The 20,822-nt window shown below is 38.1% G+C and overlaps 1 protein-coding gene across 5 annotated transcripts in view; it reads left to right on the top strand.

The window, feature by feature from the left end:
• LOC110836165 (nephrin) overlaps positions 1 to 20,822 on the top strand; it is a 700,179-nt gene that overhangs the window by 503,981 nt on the left and 175,376 nt on the right. The gene's annotated exons all lie outside the window — the stretch shown is intronic.

Genomic DNA, 20,822 nt, shown 5'->3' with positions numbered 1-20,822 from the left:
CTTCTTTTCATATATTTTTATCGCTGTCTGTGCATTCTAATTAATTCTTCCATTTCGCAGTCATTACAGGACAGTATTTATTGTAACCATATTCACAACAGAACTAGCTGTTGATATTGTTCAGATTTTCATATTCGTATTTTTGGCGAATGTTTCTACAACATCGTAATTTTGCCTTGAATCGAATTTAGTGCGACAACTTCTTATATGGTTAAAACACAAATGAATGTCCAAGGTATTTCAATTTGGAAGCCGCAATGTTTGAGTAAGGTAGCAGGCGACGGGATTTAGATTTCTAGAGGGGCGGTGAGGTCGTGTTCTTCCACTCTGTGGGTACCTGGGGGTGTCAAGATGGCGGATAGCATGTCGCAGTTGCGTCACTCTTATTGTTACTAGAAGGGGCTATGTCCAAGGCACTGCGGTCACTGACAGGACCGTTAATTCTGTTCTTAACGTTGTTGCTTTCGATACAAGGGACTCTGAATTCGAACTTCGGTCGAGAGGATCTTCGTGATTTTTATCAGTTTCGTAAATCAGATGCTGCAAATGGACATTTAAATAGCCTGTGATTGATTCTTTCTTGAAATTAATAGTTCATAATTCTTGATCATCGCCTTAGAAACTGATAAAGCATTGCGAAATAAATTCACTTCAGTCATGCGTTATGTTGTACCTCAGACTTTGTGATATCTTGCAGTACAGCCCACATTTCAATACAAGACCAGATATTCTAGTCACACTGATTTGAAGAAACATGTGCATTTAGAACACGTATTTCTCTCACATTCTGTTCTGCACGCATTACCTTAGTTCACTCATGCCTTTACTTTACAAATAAACTCGAGCGAGGTATTCAGCTGATTCACAAACCACTTGCCGCCCTCACCCGCCTTCATACCATCAGCAGTCGTCCCTGTTACAGCTGCCTGCAATTACAGTAAAGGCTGGTAATTGGTGAGGGCCAAAACCACAGGCAGCACATCATGCCGATTATAGTGCAATTTTCCTCGTGGGTAAAACCAACTCCACGGCATGAAATATCAAGTCTCTAAAGGCGGAACTATAGCGCAAAAATACTGATCACTGAGAAAGACAAATCCGCATTTGAGTGTCGCTTCATATCCGTTTATCAGCAATTGATGGGAATGCCGTAAATAAAAGTGTCCCATCTCCAGCTGTATCTCTGTACACCACAGTTTACGTTAAGGACCCTGAATCGTTTTAATGCTCTAGAATGCATTGTATAGTCGCTTCAGCATTAAAACCATATGCGGATGTTATCACATGAACACAATTCTGTTGGCATATGTAAATGCAAAATAAAACTAAATGCTGAAGGCTGATTCCAGATGCTGCATAAATTGTAAAACTTACCGCCATGTTACCGAGCACTGATACTTGACATAGCAGCTATGACGTTAGCTTCTGATCTCGCCCTTTGGCTAAGAGGCTCAAATGGATTGATTTAATATGATATCGTGTGGATTAGTGAGCTGTGTGAGAGGAGACATCTCATCTGGCTCTCACATGTTAACTCATAATTTTCCTGGGAGTTACAAAGTCACGCATATGAACACAAGGGTAAAGCCTGTAATTGTATGTGAGAGACTGATTCGTAATGGTTTGAGGACAAGTATCTGATAGGCAATTAGATGGTAAAGTATTACAAATGTTTAGGTACAATCTTATTCTCGATAAGAGAGGAAAATCTATTTTCTATTACGTTATAATTTTAGGTTAATAAAATTTTTAAATTTTTTAAAAGAACTACAAAATTTAAATATTTTATTAATTCTCATTAGTGCGCATTGTTGGTACTGAACGTTTTCGGACATAACCTTAAAGCCTTCGCGTTTCAGCCGTCATAAAAACAACTCCGGAAAGATTCAAATATATATTTATTATTCAAGTCTATACACAAACTTTTAAATTGTTGATGTTAAAATTTAAAATCACCATTAATATTCTGCGCCATTCATCGTTATCTCGATGTTACAATATTGCGCTATATATTACTACATGTTTCAATGTCATAGCATCATCTTCAGGTTTTTATCTTTATATTAATGGTGATTTTAAATTTTAACATCAACAATTTAAAAGTTTGTGTATCGACTTGAATAATAAATATATATTTGAATTTTGAACACAAACATGACGCATCTAAACTATAAACTTAATAATATCCGGAAAGATTGTTTCACGGTGACTAACATCAATAAATTCGTCTTTGGCTATTATATGTCAACTGGTTAAAAGTCACCGACGTTTCAGGAGTCGTCTGTGCTCCCATCATCACAGTCCTGATGATGGGGACAAAGATGGTCCCTGAAGCATCCATGATTTTTAACTATCTGACACGGCTACTAGCCCAAGAGGATTTTATTTATTGTTACATGAAGTTGTAGCCGTATTAATAACTCGTCACCGTGTAAGCATTTATGTCACCAGTTGTCATCTTCAGTCCAATATATAAATGTGATTTTGTTCTGTTATCAGGTATCCGAGTTTTTAATTTTTAAAGAAAAAGCTTTCAGTATTTCTCTGAGTTTTATTGCCAAACGCAATTTCGAGATTGTAAATCAAATGTCAGTGTTGTTCACAACTCAGAAGTTGGCACAAATGCCCTGTTTATGTTTTCGTGGCAAGTGATTACAAATAATTTAGGTTTTATGGGATCTTATTGCTTTACTTTTAACTTATGAATATATACTGTTGATTCAAAAGATAACACGAGATACGTAATGTGTGTTCACTTGAACTTACATTCGCGCTAAGTTTTTCTGTCGGGTTGCATAATCTGTAGAATAGGATGGAGAAATAATTGCTTCATCTCATCAGAATTTCAGAAAGGATCGGTTTCTTCAAGACGTTCAACTAATAAATTTAAGTAAAAGTATCGAAACATTACTTTTCATAGGATTATAACGCTGTAACTTTTAGTGTGTCTTTTCTCGCTGCATATTCATCCCTCTGTTGCACGTAACACGCTTTCTGAAAACAATGATTAAAATTGCCAACTTTATTTCGATAATTGTTCTCAATACAGCATCAAATTTCATTGCAGTTACACGTACAGTAATCCTCACATATTAGACATTCATGGTTTCAAACTGTTCCCCACTTAAACGGATATCTGCGCTTGTGAAATACTGAATATGAAACTGTGTTATTCCCCTCATTTCATTAGTGGAATTTATGAATAATAACGATTTAGAAAGATAATTTGTATTCTGACTAATATTGCCACAGGAAGTCTAGTTAAAAGGAAGGGACTGAAAGCTTGTGACGTTAAACTACTTTGCATTCAGCCATCGTTTTACCCCCTCTTCAGGCCTTTTCTGTCCTTCAGTAACGATGCCGAATTCTGTAGCACCAATTTCTAGACTGAACCTTTGTGTTCCAATGCTAACTACTGTAGTTTAATTCTCTGCTCGTGCTCTGTGCCTGCCTCGTGTCATGCGCCCCCAGGATATTGTATTTACATTAGTCCACTTCTGTGTTTTAATCTCCATGATGAACCGTTGTTGTTTATAACATCACAAATTAGATTTTTTTTTAAAATTGTATATTCTGTACTCCTGTAATTTTATACAGGCCTATAAGTTGATGTTGTTGTTTATTGTATACCGTTGCTGTATTACCTTTGTTTCGTGTGTAATACCTTCGTTATACCCTCATTTTAGTTCATATTATATGTTTACTAACGACTGAATGACGTATCTGATGACGACGCTCTGTACCTGTTGGTCGTATGTTTCTCTTTTTCTTTTGTTATGTTTTGTTTTACAGACGATCCGTGATTTTGTTGGTGCAAAGAATTCATTTGCTTCTCTTGCGTATGATTGGGGTCGTTGTGGCTCAGCCTTGTCAGTCTGTCTTAACGTAAGAATTACTCTTGAATCGTGCACGATTAACAAAGGCACGTAAGTGCTTTTGAAATCAGACGTGATAGATCAGACTTACGTAGTAGTACATGCATTTGCCTCAAATGATTGAAATAGTCACGAAACGTTTGTCACTGTACTCGGATTCTTAGCTAAGTTACAACGAAAAACTGCCAGAGTGATGACCGACACAACGTAAATTTTAAATAAAATTATTAAGTTATTTTTTGATAATTCTCCATGTATTAATCTAGTAGGTTAGCGATTTTCAAAAGTTTATTTTATACCACAATACTTAGTAAGCTGTATTGTCTCTTTGTAGGTATGGAACGAGGTCCTATAGCAATTACTGTCTGTCACGCAAACATCGCAATAAATTTAACTGATTTTCGCCGTTGGCTGCTGAGTCGTTTGTATCAGAAGTGTCATTACTGACACGACAACCCGTCTCTAGCGCTCGCAGTGTAATTGTTGTTCTTTTGTTTTCTTTAATTCACTGTGAGGTGAAGGTAAAGTCGTTTACACATGTGAATCTGTTACTACGGAATGAACTTGTATCTTTACAAGCAAAACCAAAATAATACAACAAATGAAAGAATAATAATTAGGCTTATTAAACATTAAGAGTTGTCAAGTCGTTCCAGTAGTTGTTAACGTTAATAAAACAAAATTATACTGTACACGTGTAAATTGACCTCGACTGTAGGCAACGAAATTTTAGACATCTAAAATACGTACAAAAAGATTCCAAGTAACAAAACGGATGTCTGTTGACTACCTGATTAACGTTGCTGTGGACGTGATTACAGAAAATTGCGTTTCCTTTACAATACGATGCCACCGTCGTCTATTTGTACTTATAGTCAGCGTATTTAAATTAATTTAAAAATAAAACAAAATTCTTGTAAGGTTATCATAAAAACGAAACTGCCCTATTATCTATTGACTTTATTTTATATTCTTACTTTGTGATTGATAAGGTCAAATTTTGTTTTAAACTACGTTTATAAATCCTTCATGAGAGAGGAAACGTAGTGTTTTACAAGTCCAATTTCATTCTCATGGTGTCCACACAAGGTAACCATAATTTGATTCCGTCGACATACTGACACTCTCAGCCCACTTTTGCATAGTTTGGGGAACACGGCTAATGCTTCTGTCTGGCGCTTAAATAATACAAACATTTAAGTTAGCGCTCACGTTCACTCATACAAACCAAGCAAGAACTCTGGAAAACTAAAATTCAAACGACAAGCCGTTGCAGAGACGGTGGTTTCATGCACGTAACATTTGTTGAAGTTGCCTGTCCTCTCCAGTCAAGAGCTGATAACTTGTGTAAATGTTAAACGTTTACAAGATAAGAAGAGAAAATACAGCTCTGCTCGAAACGTACTAGTTCGCAATCAGGGAAGAAAGTTCAGAAGAACCTCTTGGAAAACGGGCATTAACTACTATACTTCGTACTAAAATACCGTAGGATATTCTGCTACACGTACCAATTTGTTCAGAAGGTGGATGTTTTCTATGAATGTTCACTGTGTAGTATGGTAGATATTGAATTTTTTCTAAACGTGACAGCTTCATAAATATTGACTGTCGTGTGGCCAAATCCCTTTCGTGTTAGTGAGCCGATTTCTTCCGAACCTAGACCGGTGGTTGTCAATTAAATAATGTGCAACCTTTTAAAATCTAATGGTAACTATGCATAACGTTATTCAATGTTGTATTTACTTGTTTTATATGATTCTTATTGTAAACAGCTTATCTTTGTAATGAACGAACTGAGTATTATTTAGACAAGTTTCGGTATCAGAGGGTTACAATACTTCTCTCAGGATGAAGGAAGTTGGGAACTATTGCGTGTTCATATGCACGGACCATAACGGCTCTGAGGCGTCTAAATCCTTCGCTACGGCGCTGTGGGCGAGGACGTCGCAGTTTATGCATGCAATCTGAGCTTCTCCCGTACAACGAGAGGACGAGGTGCATTCGTGTATGGAATACCCAAAAACCCTAAAACAAGGTTGGTTTACTGTATGTCCCGCTTCGTATGTTGTACCAAGGTGAAGGAAATTTGATTTAAAGCATGGTCAGCGAAAACCGACTGGGATCTAGATTAAAAGTAACTGCAGCAGAGACCAGGATAGAACCAGCGTAGTTAACGAACGGTAAACATCGGCGGGAAATTGTTAACTAGGATAAGGGATGTGTAACGCTTGGATAAACTAAGGCAGGGATTATTAAATTGTGTCGCATCTGTGTTTTACATTGACCGGTGCGATCCACCCCCTTTCTTTGTAACTTGAACAAATGGGGAATAAACATTTCTTTCGTATGTTTGATTAGAACCTGGCAATACAAAGTTCCTGTGTATTTTATGCAACTGTACTTCATTAACAATCATATTACAATTCATACAATTATGTGGAATTCTCTTTTAACACGTTAGTTGTAAATTAAAAAAAAATAATTGCTTCACAACCGAATTTAATCTAGAGCTTCTGTTTGCATCTCGGTAATAATTTTCTCGAGGCGATGATGTGCTTCATTCCATTTTTTTAAATTCAGGTATTCATTTCGCTTTCAATAAACCACGTAACAGATGTATACAAATGTAAAATCAAAGTACTGCATTAAGACATGATTCTTCATATATGTATATAAACAGGAGTCGAAACCAATATGAAAATAACAATACCTACCAAGATAGACGTTTTGGGGGCATGGTGTTGATTCACGGGGGTGGATGGTCAGGGTATTCGAAGGGTCGAACACAATAAAATGTGGTATATAAGGGGAGTTAGTGAGCTCATAGTGCATGTATAGAACGTGTATGAGAAAATCAACCAAGTGCAGTAATAACAGGATTATCCACAGTGAGGTTCTCTGATTTAATTCATACAGCAGTTTTAACAGCAAATATCAAGCTATTGGATTTCCATGGAACTCCTTATACATAATCCCCGAGGAAAACCATCAATATTGGCTTAATCTGTAGAATTTAATAGTATGCATAACTTCTGGTGATGAGGCTGAAAATTACAAGTGAATCGAAGAACCGTATTGATGTTCCTGTGATTTGTTTCTCTCCCTCGCTACAAGACTGTAGGGAATTTCGGATTTTTTCGCCATAATTAGTACGGAAACGATTTCCTTACCGTAGTATTAACAAGAGTGTGTTTACTCTATCCATATTTCGATTAATTGCCAAGAACATGACTGCCAGTGATGATTCGTGGGTTGTTTAACGACTTTATATTTAATCTTAATGTTATCTTTTTCTTGCCAAATTATGAGTCTTAATTTTTGCATTGGTATCAGAATAGTCTTATTAGCATTTTCTGTGTCTTTCCCTTATCTCGCTTGTGGGTTGTAACAGTTTCCTCTACATTATGTCTCATTGGACTGATGTCAGAGGCAGTATCTCTGAAACGTCAGTAAACCTTTAACAGACTACACGGCGCAACAACCCAGCAGACAGCCATCTTCACAAATTAGATATGTTTCTAATTCCCTTATTTATACATTATATTCATAAGGTAAAGTTGCTTTGAACAAAAGTTGGAATACAAGTATAATCCTCAACCAGGAAGTTCATCCGCCCGGTCCTTAAGTAGAGGAAGCATAACAGAACAGAGTTCACTGTACCCATTATATGTATCTCCATTGCGATGCTAAGATGTTATTCATGATCGTTTTTAGCAGTATCGAAACCATACAAGACAGCTTTTGAATTTAATATAACGAAATGAGAAAACAACTTTCGGATCCAATTAAAGAGCTAACCAGTATACAGAATCAAACTACATCCCCACTGCTACTGACGTAATGAGATTACAGACTTGGTTTGGTACAGTATGGTTCAAGATATTTTTATCAATTTGGATCAGTGGTTCTTGAATAGCAACGTCTGTGACTGTCCAAACCATGGACTATAATTAAAAAGTGGCACTTACAATTTATTGATTACAAAGGCGCTGATGATGACAGTGGTATTGATTTGATTTGTACCGTTGTTTTCCACAAAAGAAGTGCGCGAAGAGACCATCTTGATTGTCTGTCTCTCATTTTATTATAATGTTGGAATTATAATTATGAATTAATTCAGACATAAAAAGTGCTAATAATTGAATTTTAAGATACCTGTGAATTTCCTTTTCTGATGTTTAATTTCAACATAGACCCATACTTCTAAGAATAGTAGAAAATCCGTACCTCTATCTGGGCTCGAAAATGCATTGTCCATCTGTAATTGCATGACGCTCAGCCAGGTATAAAGTGTACAGACGAAAGATATCTTGTTCTTATCAGGTACTGATATGCGTATAAAATGTGCAAATTGTTCTGATTATTTATTTTTGCTTTGACTTAATCATTAAATTTACATAGTTTTACTGTTGCATCTGATCATCGTTTAAATGAATCGACCGTCCAAGCCCTTGGACCCTTTAGCTCTTACGTGAACGTCCTCTGGAGACTGCACCTCAAACCTCCTGTTTACAGCCGCACAGTTCACTGAGATCTTTCACTTATCTCGAAGCATCAAATTTATCTGCTCTCTCTAGGATGCAACATCCTCCCAACTTCCGTTAATTTACTGTGCACAAACTTCTACGTACTGCTAAAGGCTATACAATACATCACACACGCATGCTGTGTACACAGCCAGTTCTGTATTCAATAGGATGAAAGGGGTACAGAAACACATGTAGAATTCAGCGCACTGATTCCAGTTGTCTATGGGGAACCACTGTAACATTTCCCATATTTCTCTACATAGCACAGAAGTCTATTTCTCTTATTTTCCTTCTAGAAAAAAGTTTACTGTAAGCGATCTCTGTTGATAGTACTGAGTACCATGTTATGTGTCCAACGTACAGAGATAAATGTAAAACGTCAAGTTGCTGCTGTGACTGTACACATTTAGACTTCAACGTGTCCCAATTTTCGATTCCCACCGCCATTACATCTGGGAAAAGAGAACTCTGTACTCATCGTTTAGGAGGCGAATGAGTCCCTACAATATTTTCATACACGATCGTGAAGAAAAGTATCCAATTTACATCTTGGGAGTTGTCTTTACCTTGTCATTTTCAAGACTAAATCTTAATAAATTCACATAAATCATCAGGCAAAGTAGTTATTATGTTGATAGTGTGGTAACACCGTTTATATTATTTAAGAAAAGTTAAACAAATTATATTTCTAAAGTATGTGGCAGACGAAATGTCAAACGGAGACATGCATACACACAGTTATAAGCGTTTCCAAGTATTATTTGAGACATCCGTATCTGGATATCCATTTCGAAATGGGTGCTAATGGTACAAGCTAAATGAATTACAACTGCTTTCTTGAACAATGTATTAAATATACTACTAATGCTGAATCTAATGACTGAGTCTGTATTATACAGAACTTCTCGATTTTCCTACATAAACGAAAATGAGGCAGTGTGAACCTTTGGTGTGTGTAATACGGATGATGATTATTATGAAAAGCGTCTTGAGGGGTAAAGGGTAATTTAGCGGAACGGGAGCTAAACGAGAATCGAAATCCTTCGCATTCGCAATTTCTTCAACCCTTAACCCTTCTCACATACATCTGTTGGATAGCGACTAAGTCTTGGAGCCTGAAACCTGAAGCATTCTGAAACTAAACTTAGCCAAATCAGAACAGAACTATGTAATTTTAATCTCTTTATATATTTCGCAGATTTCAAATGTTGATTTATTTACACAGCATACGCAGGTTTCTAAGCGTAATACAGATTATTGAAGAATAATTTGATAAGACATATTAAGAATCTCAAACGTGATATTAGAAGGCAGTAAATTCATCTTAATTCTGAACTTTGTTCCCTATTGAATCTACAAGGGAACATACAAATTATAATTGTTAGTTGTATATTCCAAATATCACGAACTCATTATGGGGTATTGTGAGCTTTCTTAGTCACTTTGGGCATGTGTTATGGATAAATTGCGATGGTCTTAGTGCGTTGTACAGTATCTCACATGAAAAAAGGGACTGTATCAGTCACCAGTTACTCATCAGCCTTGTAGCACGGAACACGACCAGAGACTGGGTTAACGTCTTTTCACTAGATATTCCTACCGGTCCGTAAATAAAGGTACTCGCCTTAGTTATATTTGGATGATCGTCTGTCTTCGTGGGCGGATATTTGTCAGGTTCTCTTTATTTTTGGCTAAAAGGGGCTAAGACTACCCGATTCTGGGTTTTGTAAACACAAGACAACTGGGCAATTCTAAATTAGAATAATTGACCCGTGTTTAGAACACAGTGTTATGAGACGTATCACCACAGAGGCAATCATTCAAACCTTGCATCCGTGCGGTTAAACCCTGGTCTATGGTATAATTAACTGCATGCTGGTACTGGATATCCATCAGCTTAACTGTGTTCGTGCTATGTTTGTGTGGTTTGCGTTATGGATGATGCCGGAGTTCGGTTTAAACTATGTACATGGTTTGCCCAGTATATATTACACCAGGTTTGCTCTGAATAGAATATTTCTGTCTACATATGTTATGTCGAAGCTGCGGTTTCATATACACACAACCATCTGGGTGAATGTTGTCTGCGTAGACTCTTAACGCAGATGGCGTGTAAGGAGGCGGTAATTACCTGAAACTGGTTACCAGCTTCCCAGCCACATTTATAGCTTATGTTTTTATGTGCATTTAGCCAGCCGACTTGAAATTTGTTATGTTAGTCCGTTGAATAGGCTGTAGTTTCGTAATTTTGTTCTAAAAAGTTTTTGTTTTACATGTTCCATACTGTGAATTAATCCTTAAAAGGATAATGGAATCTGTGTACCATCTTCTTTAATATTCAATAACCCTGCGTGTTGTCTGCATACGCCTAGTCATTTGATGGACTCCATATGGTTCTCAGAATAAACGGCAGACTTTTCTAAACTTCATCAAGGGTTGAAATTTGTAATGGTGATGTTTTCTTGGACATAGGCACCTCCCTAAGTTTTAATGATTAATTAATATCCGTACTTCAGCACTTTAGTAATAAACGAGGGGCAGCAGATTTTGTTTTACTTAGTAAAACTTGCGTCACAGGCTTCTATTCAGTTGTCCTTTAGTCCGTTGTTTTCCGTATGTTACATAAAAATGTTAGGGTGCAGTTATTTCATGCATTGTCCATTATCAGAGGTATACAGAGTGTCCAAAAAATATTTATACACACATTCAGCGAATGAAGTAAAGACGTTTTAATAAACTATACAATTATACGCATCAGCATTGATGCTATTGTAGGCGTATATCAGGCACTGCATAGACCGGACAGCGTAGGGAATATAGTGACCCGCTAAGGGGCAGAAATGTTTCTCTTTGCTACAACGAGCGGACCGGCTCTGTGACCAGTGGGTGCCGGGGGCGATTTCTCCAGGTGTAAAGCGCCCGAGGGCTTGAATCTGCCTCACACATCCACATAGGACCGAGGTTAAGACTGATTGAAGTTTTAAACTAAAACCCGTATTTGTCTACACGGTGCTGTGCTAATTAAACAGTCATGGTCACAATGATTAATTAATCACAGGTTTGAAATTGCTTTTACATTTTATAGCATAGTTTCGATTATGTAATAAATAAACTGCTGCACAGTGTGGAAGATTATTTTAAACATCATCAATATACGAAAATGTGAAACCATAAAATGCAAAATAAGCCTTTGCTTTACGATGTTTCATTGCAGTGGAGTGTGCGCTTCTGTAACGATAAATGGCTTTGTCTGTTCATGCTTTTTTTCCCCCTTTGTATCTCAACGAATACGAAATTATGGGTTCGAAAGTCGGATGGAAAGTACAGTGTTGAATAGGTGTTATAGTTAATTTAATACTGAAATGCAAAGTGGAGATTTAAAAATGGGTCCCGAGGTATTATAGATAAAGTTTTGTATGTGCTTAGAGGATTTAGTAAAAATGTCTGATTCTTATGTATATATGAACTGAATTTTACATTTGCATTCGCTGAATATATAAAAAGAGGAAATAGCTCGCCTGTTGCCCGAACTTGTTCACTTGGTCGTGGCGCGCGAGTAACTCGTCAAAAACTCACTTTTACTCTACCTTCCCCCACCACTACTTCTCTGGGGAGATTATTTTACGACTAGCGGTAATAGCCCATTTGTACGCAGCTTCAACCCGTCCCCACACCCTTGAAGAGCTCCACTATTCGTCCCTTATCAGGGAATTGCTTGTTTGGGTCCTTGTTCCAACGAGTCAGTTTTTAAGGCCTGTTTCCGGTTGTACTTCTACACATTCATGTGTTACCGAATGCTGAAAGGACTTGAAATTCACCGCTCTGCCGAATTCATGAGCTCTAAAATGAAGATCGAAATTATGATACTTCAGAAATTGAAGTGAAAAGTATTTACTTTCGTCAAAAGTTCCAAAGATGATGCAATAGTCTATAATTGGTAATGCGTAATTGGAAAAAGCGTTTTAAATGGCATTACTACACCGTTTTATATACTTGTTCATCAGCTTCTTAGATCTCTTCCTATCCATAATGCATTCGGAGCTAATATGTCTTCAGACACAGATAGAGTGTGAGCTTGTCGTAAAGAAACTACCATCTCAAGACAAAGTAAGTACTGCGCAGAGAAACTTCAGCATGAACATCAATTCCCTAGAGGTCTCTGAAGACAACCAAATAATAGTGCAATCAATGGGATTGTGTCAGTTAATTCAAAGGTCTCATAAATGGAGGCCTATAGGTTAATAAATTTATCTCGAAACTCTTCTATAATCTCAAGGACTCTCATATCCCAAATAGGCACAACATACAGGACAGAGACACATGCGAAATGAATTGGTACTGTGCATTTAATAATCCGCAACGCACTATACGCCAGATTAGATTTAATAGACTTTCAGAAACTCGTCATATTGTCAGAATTCAGTTTCTCATGGCGACGAATATAAAAATGACAGTCTTCTGGGGTGTTACGCCTTGTAATCTGCTACAAGTTTACCGACGTTTTAAATGTACATGCTACATCCATCATCACGGTCGTTCCGATGATGGATCTAGCTAACACCTGTGAAACGTCGGTAATATCCTACCAGACTGCACAGCTCAACAGCGTGGAAAATAGTCATCTATACTTCTTATTTTACCAGAAAAGAAAATTAAATAATTTGCATAACGTTTTGTTTTAAAGCTGTAAATAATGTATTTTTAATTATAGGAAGTAAAGGAATGTGCGCATAGCAGTTCTGGAACGTTCGCTCTGTTTATTGCCTGCAGAATTTCAGTTCGCGTATTGTGACTTTGATTCTCTGTTGTAAATGTTTTAAAACAGGCAGGACGGGCGATCAATGAGCTGCAATATAAAATTTGACCAAAATCCGTCCATTTTATCACACAGCATAATAATTACTTTAAATTGTGTGGAAAACCTGCGGAAAAGGTGATTTGTGCGTCAAATGTGTGTTTGTTGCCTATAGCTTCTGTTACAAACGTTTTTCGACGTGATAAATATTTAGGGCCCTCATCGCTAATTTGCCTCGAAATGCTCGCAGAGAAGCTTGTAGATTTTAATAAAACGCGCCCGTCATTGCTGTACGGTTTTAATCATAATTGGAACTGATCAGACCGTTTAAGTAGGCCCTGGTCAGTCGATCTGGGGTTTGTAATGAACAAAGTGGCACTGGGACTGGCTTTTATTTTTCGGTTTTCCCCTGTCAATATAATTTCATTCATATATCATCTGGGGGATGGACAAATGGTCCTTTATAGCCCAGGTCCACAGATATACAGTTCTTCCCATCGTAACAATAACAAGAACGGTTAACAGAACTGGAAGAAGTTATTCATTTACTGGCATTACATTGCAGCAATATCGTAACAAGTCATTTATTTTGCAATATTTAATAATTAACTGAATTGATTAACGTTATTGATTTTAGGAAGTGTTAATTAGTCATTAGTGGTGTTGATGGGGGGGCAATTATGTTGGTACTGGCGAAAATCGATTTATCTGTTTTAATTTAATTATTTTCAGTTTCTTAAAAGCCCAGTGGTAACTATATGTACCACAATTAACCACCTACTTTAATAATCTTTTATTCTGCTCTTGCCTACACTGTATTCGTGGGTTTCGTATGATTCTTACTGGGAGCAGCTATAATTGTTTAAACAGCATTGATCATTTGATATTTGTGATTGTGAAATTTTAGTACAGTTGATTTTAATAACAGCTGGACACGGTTAGCTAGTAATGAAATAAAGTAAATAATACTGGTTCGCTCTTGCGTGTAGCCACTGCGAGCACAAACTTGACGGGGTCATTCACTGTTATTTTGACGCCCATTCTTTTACAATATCTGTCAATATTATGATAAGGTCCTGTCGTGACACAGTGTGCGTAAGCATAGAGATAAAGTGGAGGGGGTTGTTTTGTGTTCACGCCACAGATATCCAACCCTAGAGAACAGTGACCTAGTGGGGAAACACGCTGTGTGATATGTGTGTATGCCAGCATCAGTAATCATGACTTTTCGTCCATTCAGAGAGAGAAACGAGGACCGCTAACCTCGTGCCATCAGACAAATAGCTCTGTGCCGGGGCCGGGATTTTATTGGAGAGGGAGAGGTTTTCGGTCCCCTATGGGCAGCTTTATGGGTGATGACTACGCGAACAAGCCCAATTATCCAACACACCGCGGCCAAGTTACTGCAGTGATTGATGGGCGAAATATCACGTGACCGCCAATAGTGACGTGTGATGACAGCGACACCAATGGACAGACGACTGTCGACAGACGCCTGACGACGCTGGCGTCGGGAGAGGCGGCTTATTGATTCTAGAGGGATGGGATAACACGTGACTGATTGATTTAATCACCAATCATCTGTGAACAATAGCTATCGCATATTTTGCTGTGAATAATGAAGGGATTGTCGATGTCAGATCTCTCTTACCAATCCTAGCCATAAAGCTTTCCTGTCTGGTAAATAAATGCTCTTGAAAATGGTATTAATTCGTGCGACTCTTTGTAGTTTATCTGTGCATTATATAATAACTGACCAGACAGGCGTCAACTGGCCAACTTTACATAAGTCCTGAATGTCTTCTTGCGTTTGATATAAAATAACGTTCCGTATGTGCACAGTATCGTATGAAGTTGAACCTTGTACGGTTTGTGCATTTAAGTTAATGGTTATCTGAGGCGCACAACAACGTTTTATGTAATTTTCGAAAGGAACTGGTCGTGGTTTACTTGAAGATATTAACTTGAATTCGTCTTGAGAAACTAAACAAAGTTATTAAGGTTGTCAATCCTTGCGAACACACTACAGAAGCGCAAACCAGCGCACACCGCTATATTATTTACAGGCCTATATCATAATGGGACGCTACATATTCTTCGCAGTTCACACAGTGTCGTTTAAGTGTGGATAAAAAATTAGCACAGGATGAAGTGAGGAATGTAGAATGATATAAAATAATTACGTTCTACCACAAAAATTTTTAATGCGAAGTCTCTCCTGTTTTTTATAGTGTTTTACGCCGGAGGTAAAATTTTCAAGTTTTTTTAATTGTTAAAATTTTAAGTAACTCTCGGTTTCCTCCATATATTTCACATAATATAGTCAATTTATAAACTGTGTTAGTTTTGAGGACATCGCGTTGGTTAAATTCAGTGTAGTGGGTTTAGGTTTATACGACATTCGTGTGGAAAACCTGGACTGGAGATCAAAATAGACTATCGTGCGATATTATGACGGTCTGTTGAAGTAAGCTGTTTGCTTAGCAACTTCAGCATTGTGATGTAGCTTATTTGTTAGTGACTTAACATCCTGTGGTTTATTTTTCTTGGAAAGTTTCGGTTCCAGTCGGGTCTTCTGCTTGCCTGAACACACAAAGCCAGAATCTAACAGAAAGATGCCTTGTTCTGTCGCTGATTTTCTCTGCTTCTGTTTTTATTAAAGCTGTTTACTCCCTGAAAGGTTAGGCTCTTCCCGTGCTCGTTATTATGGTTGTTAGTTTTGTATTGGAATTTTGATTCTCCTTAATGACGTATCGAGGAAGCACCAATGGATGTGCGAGGAATTGGCTACAATTGGAAACTGACTTTCAGATTCAGAGACAGATCTCCAACAAAACTACGCCACACGTTCTTTCTGGCCGTATAAACTGAACAACTGACGAGCGAAGAGTGTAACGTACAAAAATCGGACTACTATTTATAGTTAAATGTGGTTTGAATAATCATAATACGTTTATTAATTCATGTGGAATATTTTTAAATATTCACTGTGTTCCATGAATCTATTACATAATATTGTAGTTCTCTATTTCGGATCTCTGAAGTGGTGGCGTAATTTCTGCTGAATTTTGTCCTTCCAAAACAATCGAGATTGATCTAAAAAATTTCTCTTTATTCTGACGAGGTCCCTGGGCACAATGGATGACGTCATGTGGTCTATAGAAGCATTAAGAATTCTAGCTGGCATTATTGTAGTAGTGGATATGGTTGCTCTTAATGATGCCAAAGCTGATTTGTGATTGTAATTGACGTTTGCTAATGAGACCCGCGGTCTAACAAAACTCCTACTCCGAGGACTCATTACGGTTTCAACATGTCGTATTTTAGTTACCTAATCATTTCCTGCAAAATTAACAGTATTCAAATGATTTCTGATTCCGGAACTATGTATTCTGGGATCCGTTATAATTCATAGAATAGTAAAATAAATCATACTGATCACTTTGCTATTACATTGCATTAAAGGCGCGTGGAGCATTGACCCGATATTTAAATAGAATTTACTGCCCTTTCGTATTTCCCATAGCAGCCTATCTGATGTGTAGAAATACAACGTATAAAATTTATTAAAGTGAGATACGAAAATGTCACTGGTGCAAGTGTAGGCAATATTCGATCGAGTTGTAAGATTTAGTAAATAAGCAACCGTGTCAGTGTAACTCCTTCATTGTGTTTCCTTATTACAGTGTTTAACAGAGTAGAACTAAAGTCTCACCCAATATTGTTAGGGTTACTAAAACGTGTAGGATGAGGGAAGGGGTGTTTACATGGTATTGGTTGGGAGGATAACATTAAGATGGACCTTAGGGAGATAGGCATCCATGGAGCATACTGGATGCAGGTGGCTCAGGACGGAGTCCGGTGGCGGGCTTTTGTGAACACGATGATGAACCTTCGGGTTTTATAAATAAAGTGGGCTATTATTTGACAAGCCAAGTGTACAGCAGACTTTTTAAAGAATTTCCCGCACGGGGGGGGGGGGGGGGGGTAGTGTCTATCCCTTGAATAAAATCTGGTTTTAACTAGTTCCTTGTAAGATATTTAAGGCAGGCATGGAAAGTAATTAAATTAATTCCTAAATTGTAAGGGGAAAACAGATTCGTGATCGTTTTAGTTTCAAATATTTCCTGACTTTCTGACCTGTTCTGTATATGAACCAAATACATTAAACTTGAATGTGATGGAGGGTTTTAAAAAAAAAATAGTATCAGCAAGACAAAACATCAGTTACGAAGAGGATTAAATTAATAATTTTTATGATCATGATAATTAGAATAACCCATTGTTGTATTAGAACTTAGCACAGATAGAGGAATTTCGAGAGCTGGGAAGTTCTAATAGACACGTCATCATCAGGTTTCATTGTCGGAAGTCGTCTCATACACTGCACTAGAGATGTAGGTCAGACATGACCTGTTTAGACGTTATACACACTACAATAAAAGAACGAATGACGTGTCAGCCAGCACGCCATACCCACTTGACTGAACAATACACAGTTCGCAGTTAGAAAGGTTTGTTGCAACCGTCTGGTACAATGCTGTTTCTTGGACACTGTTCGTTTTCAGAAATTGAGGCTAGGTCTGCAACATTTTGTCTTCAGCTAAAAAGAAACAATGTTGAGGTAATACATAGTGGCATGTCCATTAAAAGAAGCTATTCTGTATGAATGGGTCTGTTTGTAACATGAAGCCGAAAGCAGAGGCAGCCCCACAACGTCGGAGATGTGACTCCAGACAATGGCAAGAGTCCAGGGAACATCACATGGTTTATTATATTCAAACTATTGCAAGAGGTCACAGAGACTTGCGAGTAACGGTTTGCCCAGTCAGATTTTCTCCCTGATATTAGATCTAAATTGAATTACTGGTAAGGTAATTTATAAGAATGCAGATGAGGACGATAAAGCTCTTTGACTAACAATGGAGACTTGTTTTTTAAGTGTTCTGTCTGACGACAGATCCATATGAACAGGTTCCTTCCATCCTTTTCTCGGATTGGGACCTGTTCATATACGTTCTTGGCAGATGATCCAGAAGTGGTTTGCCATTGCCTTCTTCTGTGTGTTGGGATGCCACGGAGAAACCGGGGAAGCCCCCGGAGGAAAACTCCGTGTTGCCTAAGCCACGGCCTTGCCCAATACAAGTTATAAATTCGGGCACTGAGAACACACTCATGTGGAATCTCACCCAACTGTAATTGTTAAACCATAATAGAAACACATTTATTACTTTCCTTAACAATTATCTATAGCGCAGTATCTACATGAACAAACGTCATATCTAGAGAAGTCTTGACTAGGCTGTTGTGTTACAGCGTGGCTTTTAGGGAGAATTTAAACAACGTCGTCTGACATTGTGTTGTTCGATGCGTAAAAAATCTAGCAGAGGGGAGAGATGGAAGAAAAGCCAGCGAAGAAAAAAAGATAAAGTGCTGAGACGTACCCCATCAATTTTTTTTTCAATCTGAAAAACACAGTTACACAGGGTGAGGCATATGGGACAGGAAGAGCAAAACAAATTGAGAAACAGAAAAGAAACTCCCGTAAAAAATTGAAGACGAAGGTGAGAAGCGCGGAAAATTTGTTGGCATGATCCGAGGAGCGGTACGACGCATACTGATGATGACCCCGGATCAGAAAGGAACACTGACAGTGTGGCAAATTCCCATTCCTACTTCCGTAGAGCATCGGTTAGGTTTTTTATCGAAGCCCTGTATAGAGCAGGTGGTAAGTTGCTATCCAGTCGGTAGCGAGCACGTGACTCCAGAAACGAGGTGGTGCAAGATTTTAAGGGTGACCTGGAAAGAAGGTGACGAATTTTAGTGAAAACTTGAATCAGGATAAGAGGTGATGTCAAGGGCACGGAGTCTGACCACGTCTCCTTTGGCTCTGACTATGAACTATTTATTAAGATTTCTGTCTTCTGGGTTGTTGCGCTGTGTAGTCTGATCTATGTTTACCAACGTTTCAGAGGTCATACTGCCTCCGTCATCAGGGCGATGAAAAGTTGGTAAACATCGACCAGACTACACAGCGCAACAACCCAGAAGACGGAAATCTTCATATTCATCGCCCTGATGACGGAGGCAGTATGACCCCTGAAACGTTGGTAACCATCGACCAGACTACACAGCGCAACAACCCAGAAGACAGAAATCTTTATAGCCCTGATGACGGAGGCAGTATGACCTCTGAAACGTTGGTTAATATCGACCAGACTACACAGCGCAACAACCCAGAAGACGGAAATATTCATACTCACCGCTGTGAAAACCAAAAATTTTACAACTATTTATTACGTTGTACATGATAGATTTATTCTTATGATTTTACTAGTTATGAAACTGACTTCGTAGCTTCTTTACACTCCGAATTTCCTTCCCTCGCCTAGAGCAGACACTAAGTCAGTCGTCGGAATTTCTGTGTTACAATTCCTTTGTGCACGTGGTAACCTGTCTGTTAGGTCTACAGATGTATGCATTTACAGTTCCTTGTACATACTCCACCCCCACCCCTCTCGCTGCAATTTTATACGCGGTGTTAGATTCATGAGCCTTCGTTGTTCCCAGTTATCTCTCACTAATTCTGATTTACGATTCGTGAGTCGACCTTCACACCTTGCATCCATTTCTCATTTCTGTCCATTAATTTGTCCGGGTCGAGCTAATCTATAATTGCTCTTTGGAGCTTGCTTTGCTAGCGTTTGAATTCTCGCTGCACCCCGACCTACCCTGCCTCTCCCTCTCTCACCTCAGTTCAAGGGTAGAGAGCTTTTAAGCCTTATCGCTTCTCATATTCGCACTGGAAACTTATTTCTATGTTGGCCGCTTTCAGCAATTTTTTTTTTCTTTTCAAATTCAGATATCATCGTGACAAATCACTTGAATTTTGTGGTTTATAGCTCCTAGATACTTTTAGATGTTTTGAATACTGGGAAACATCAGCGGCAAAAATTATATGACATTTAATTTAAGGGGTTATCCTTATGTCTATATCCTAAACTGTGTTTTTAAAACTATTTTCTCGGGACTTTGTGGCTGTTTTTATACTGTTTCTGCAGATTCAGGAGTAATTAATGCATCCCCTCTCACCGCCACCCACATTTAGGCAAAGGAATGTTTGTTTGAAACAGCCTAAGAAAATAGCACTGCTCCGGAGAACTTGTACGATCCAAAGACGCATGTATATAATTTTCAGTTTCCACATTCTGTCCACACTACTGCTTTTGGGGGCAGTTTTTAGCATCCTCTAGTATTTATAACGTATATTAGGGGCGTGTACTTCAAAAGGAGAATGGTGGGCTCTTGGCAACCGTAATGAGCATTCAAATCTTTGTTTAGTTTATTTAGTTCTAACACAAAAGCAAAACACACATCCAAATACTATAACGGCTTCAGAAATGAAACTTAAAATTTACCAGCAACTCAACAAAATCCATTCTTCTCTGTTCATACTAATGTATGAATATTCATCTTCTGCCTCCTATAAGGCACTCGTATCGAGTGAGAAATAGTTTTTAACTGTGCCGCGTGTGTGTTTTTAACATGAAATAACATTTTATATTCATATTATCCCCTGGTTCAATGTGTCGGATAGCGAGACAGAAGGCGACATTGTGAGAC

Source organism: Zootermopsis nevadensis, unplaced genomic scaffold, assembly GCF_977971745.1.
Source record: "Zootermopsis nevadensis isolate Lab colony 2312 unplaced genomic scaffold, Znev_1.0 Znev_ptg000029l, whole genome shotgun sequence".
Lineage (NCBI taxonomy): Eukaryota > Metazoa > Arthropoda > Insecta > Blattodea > Termopsidae > Zootermopsis > Zootermopsis nevadensis.
Note: the sequence above shows the minus strand (reverse complement) of the source record. Positions and strands in the feature narration are given on the sequence as shown.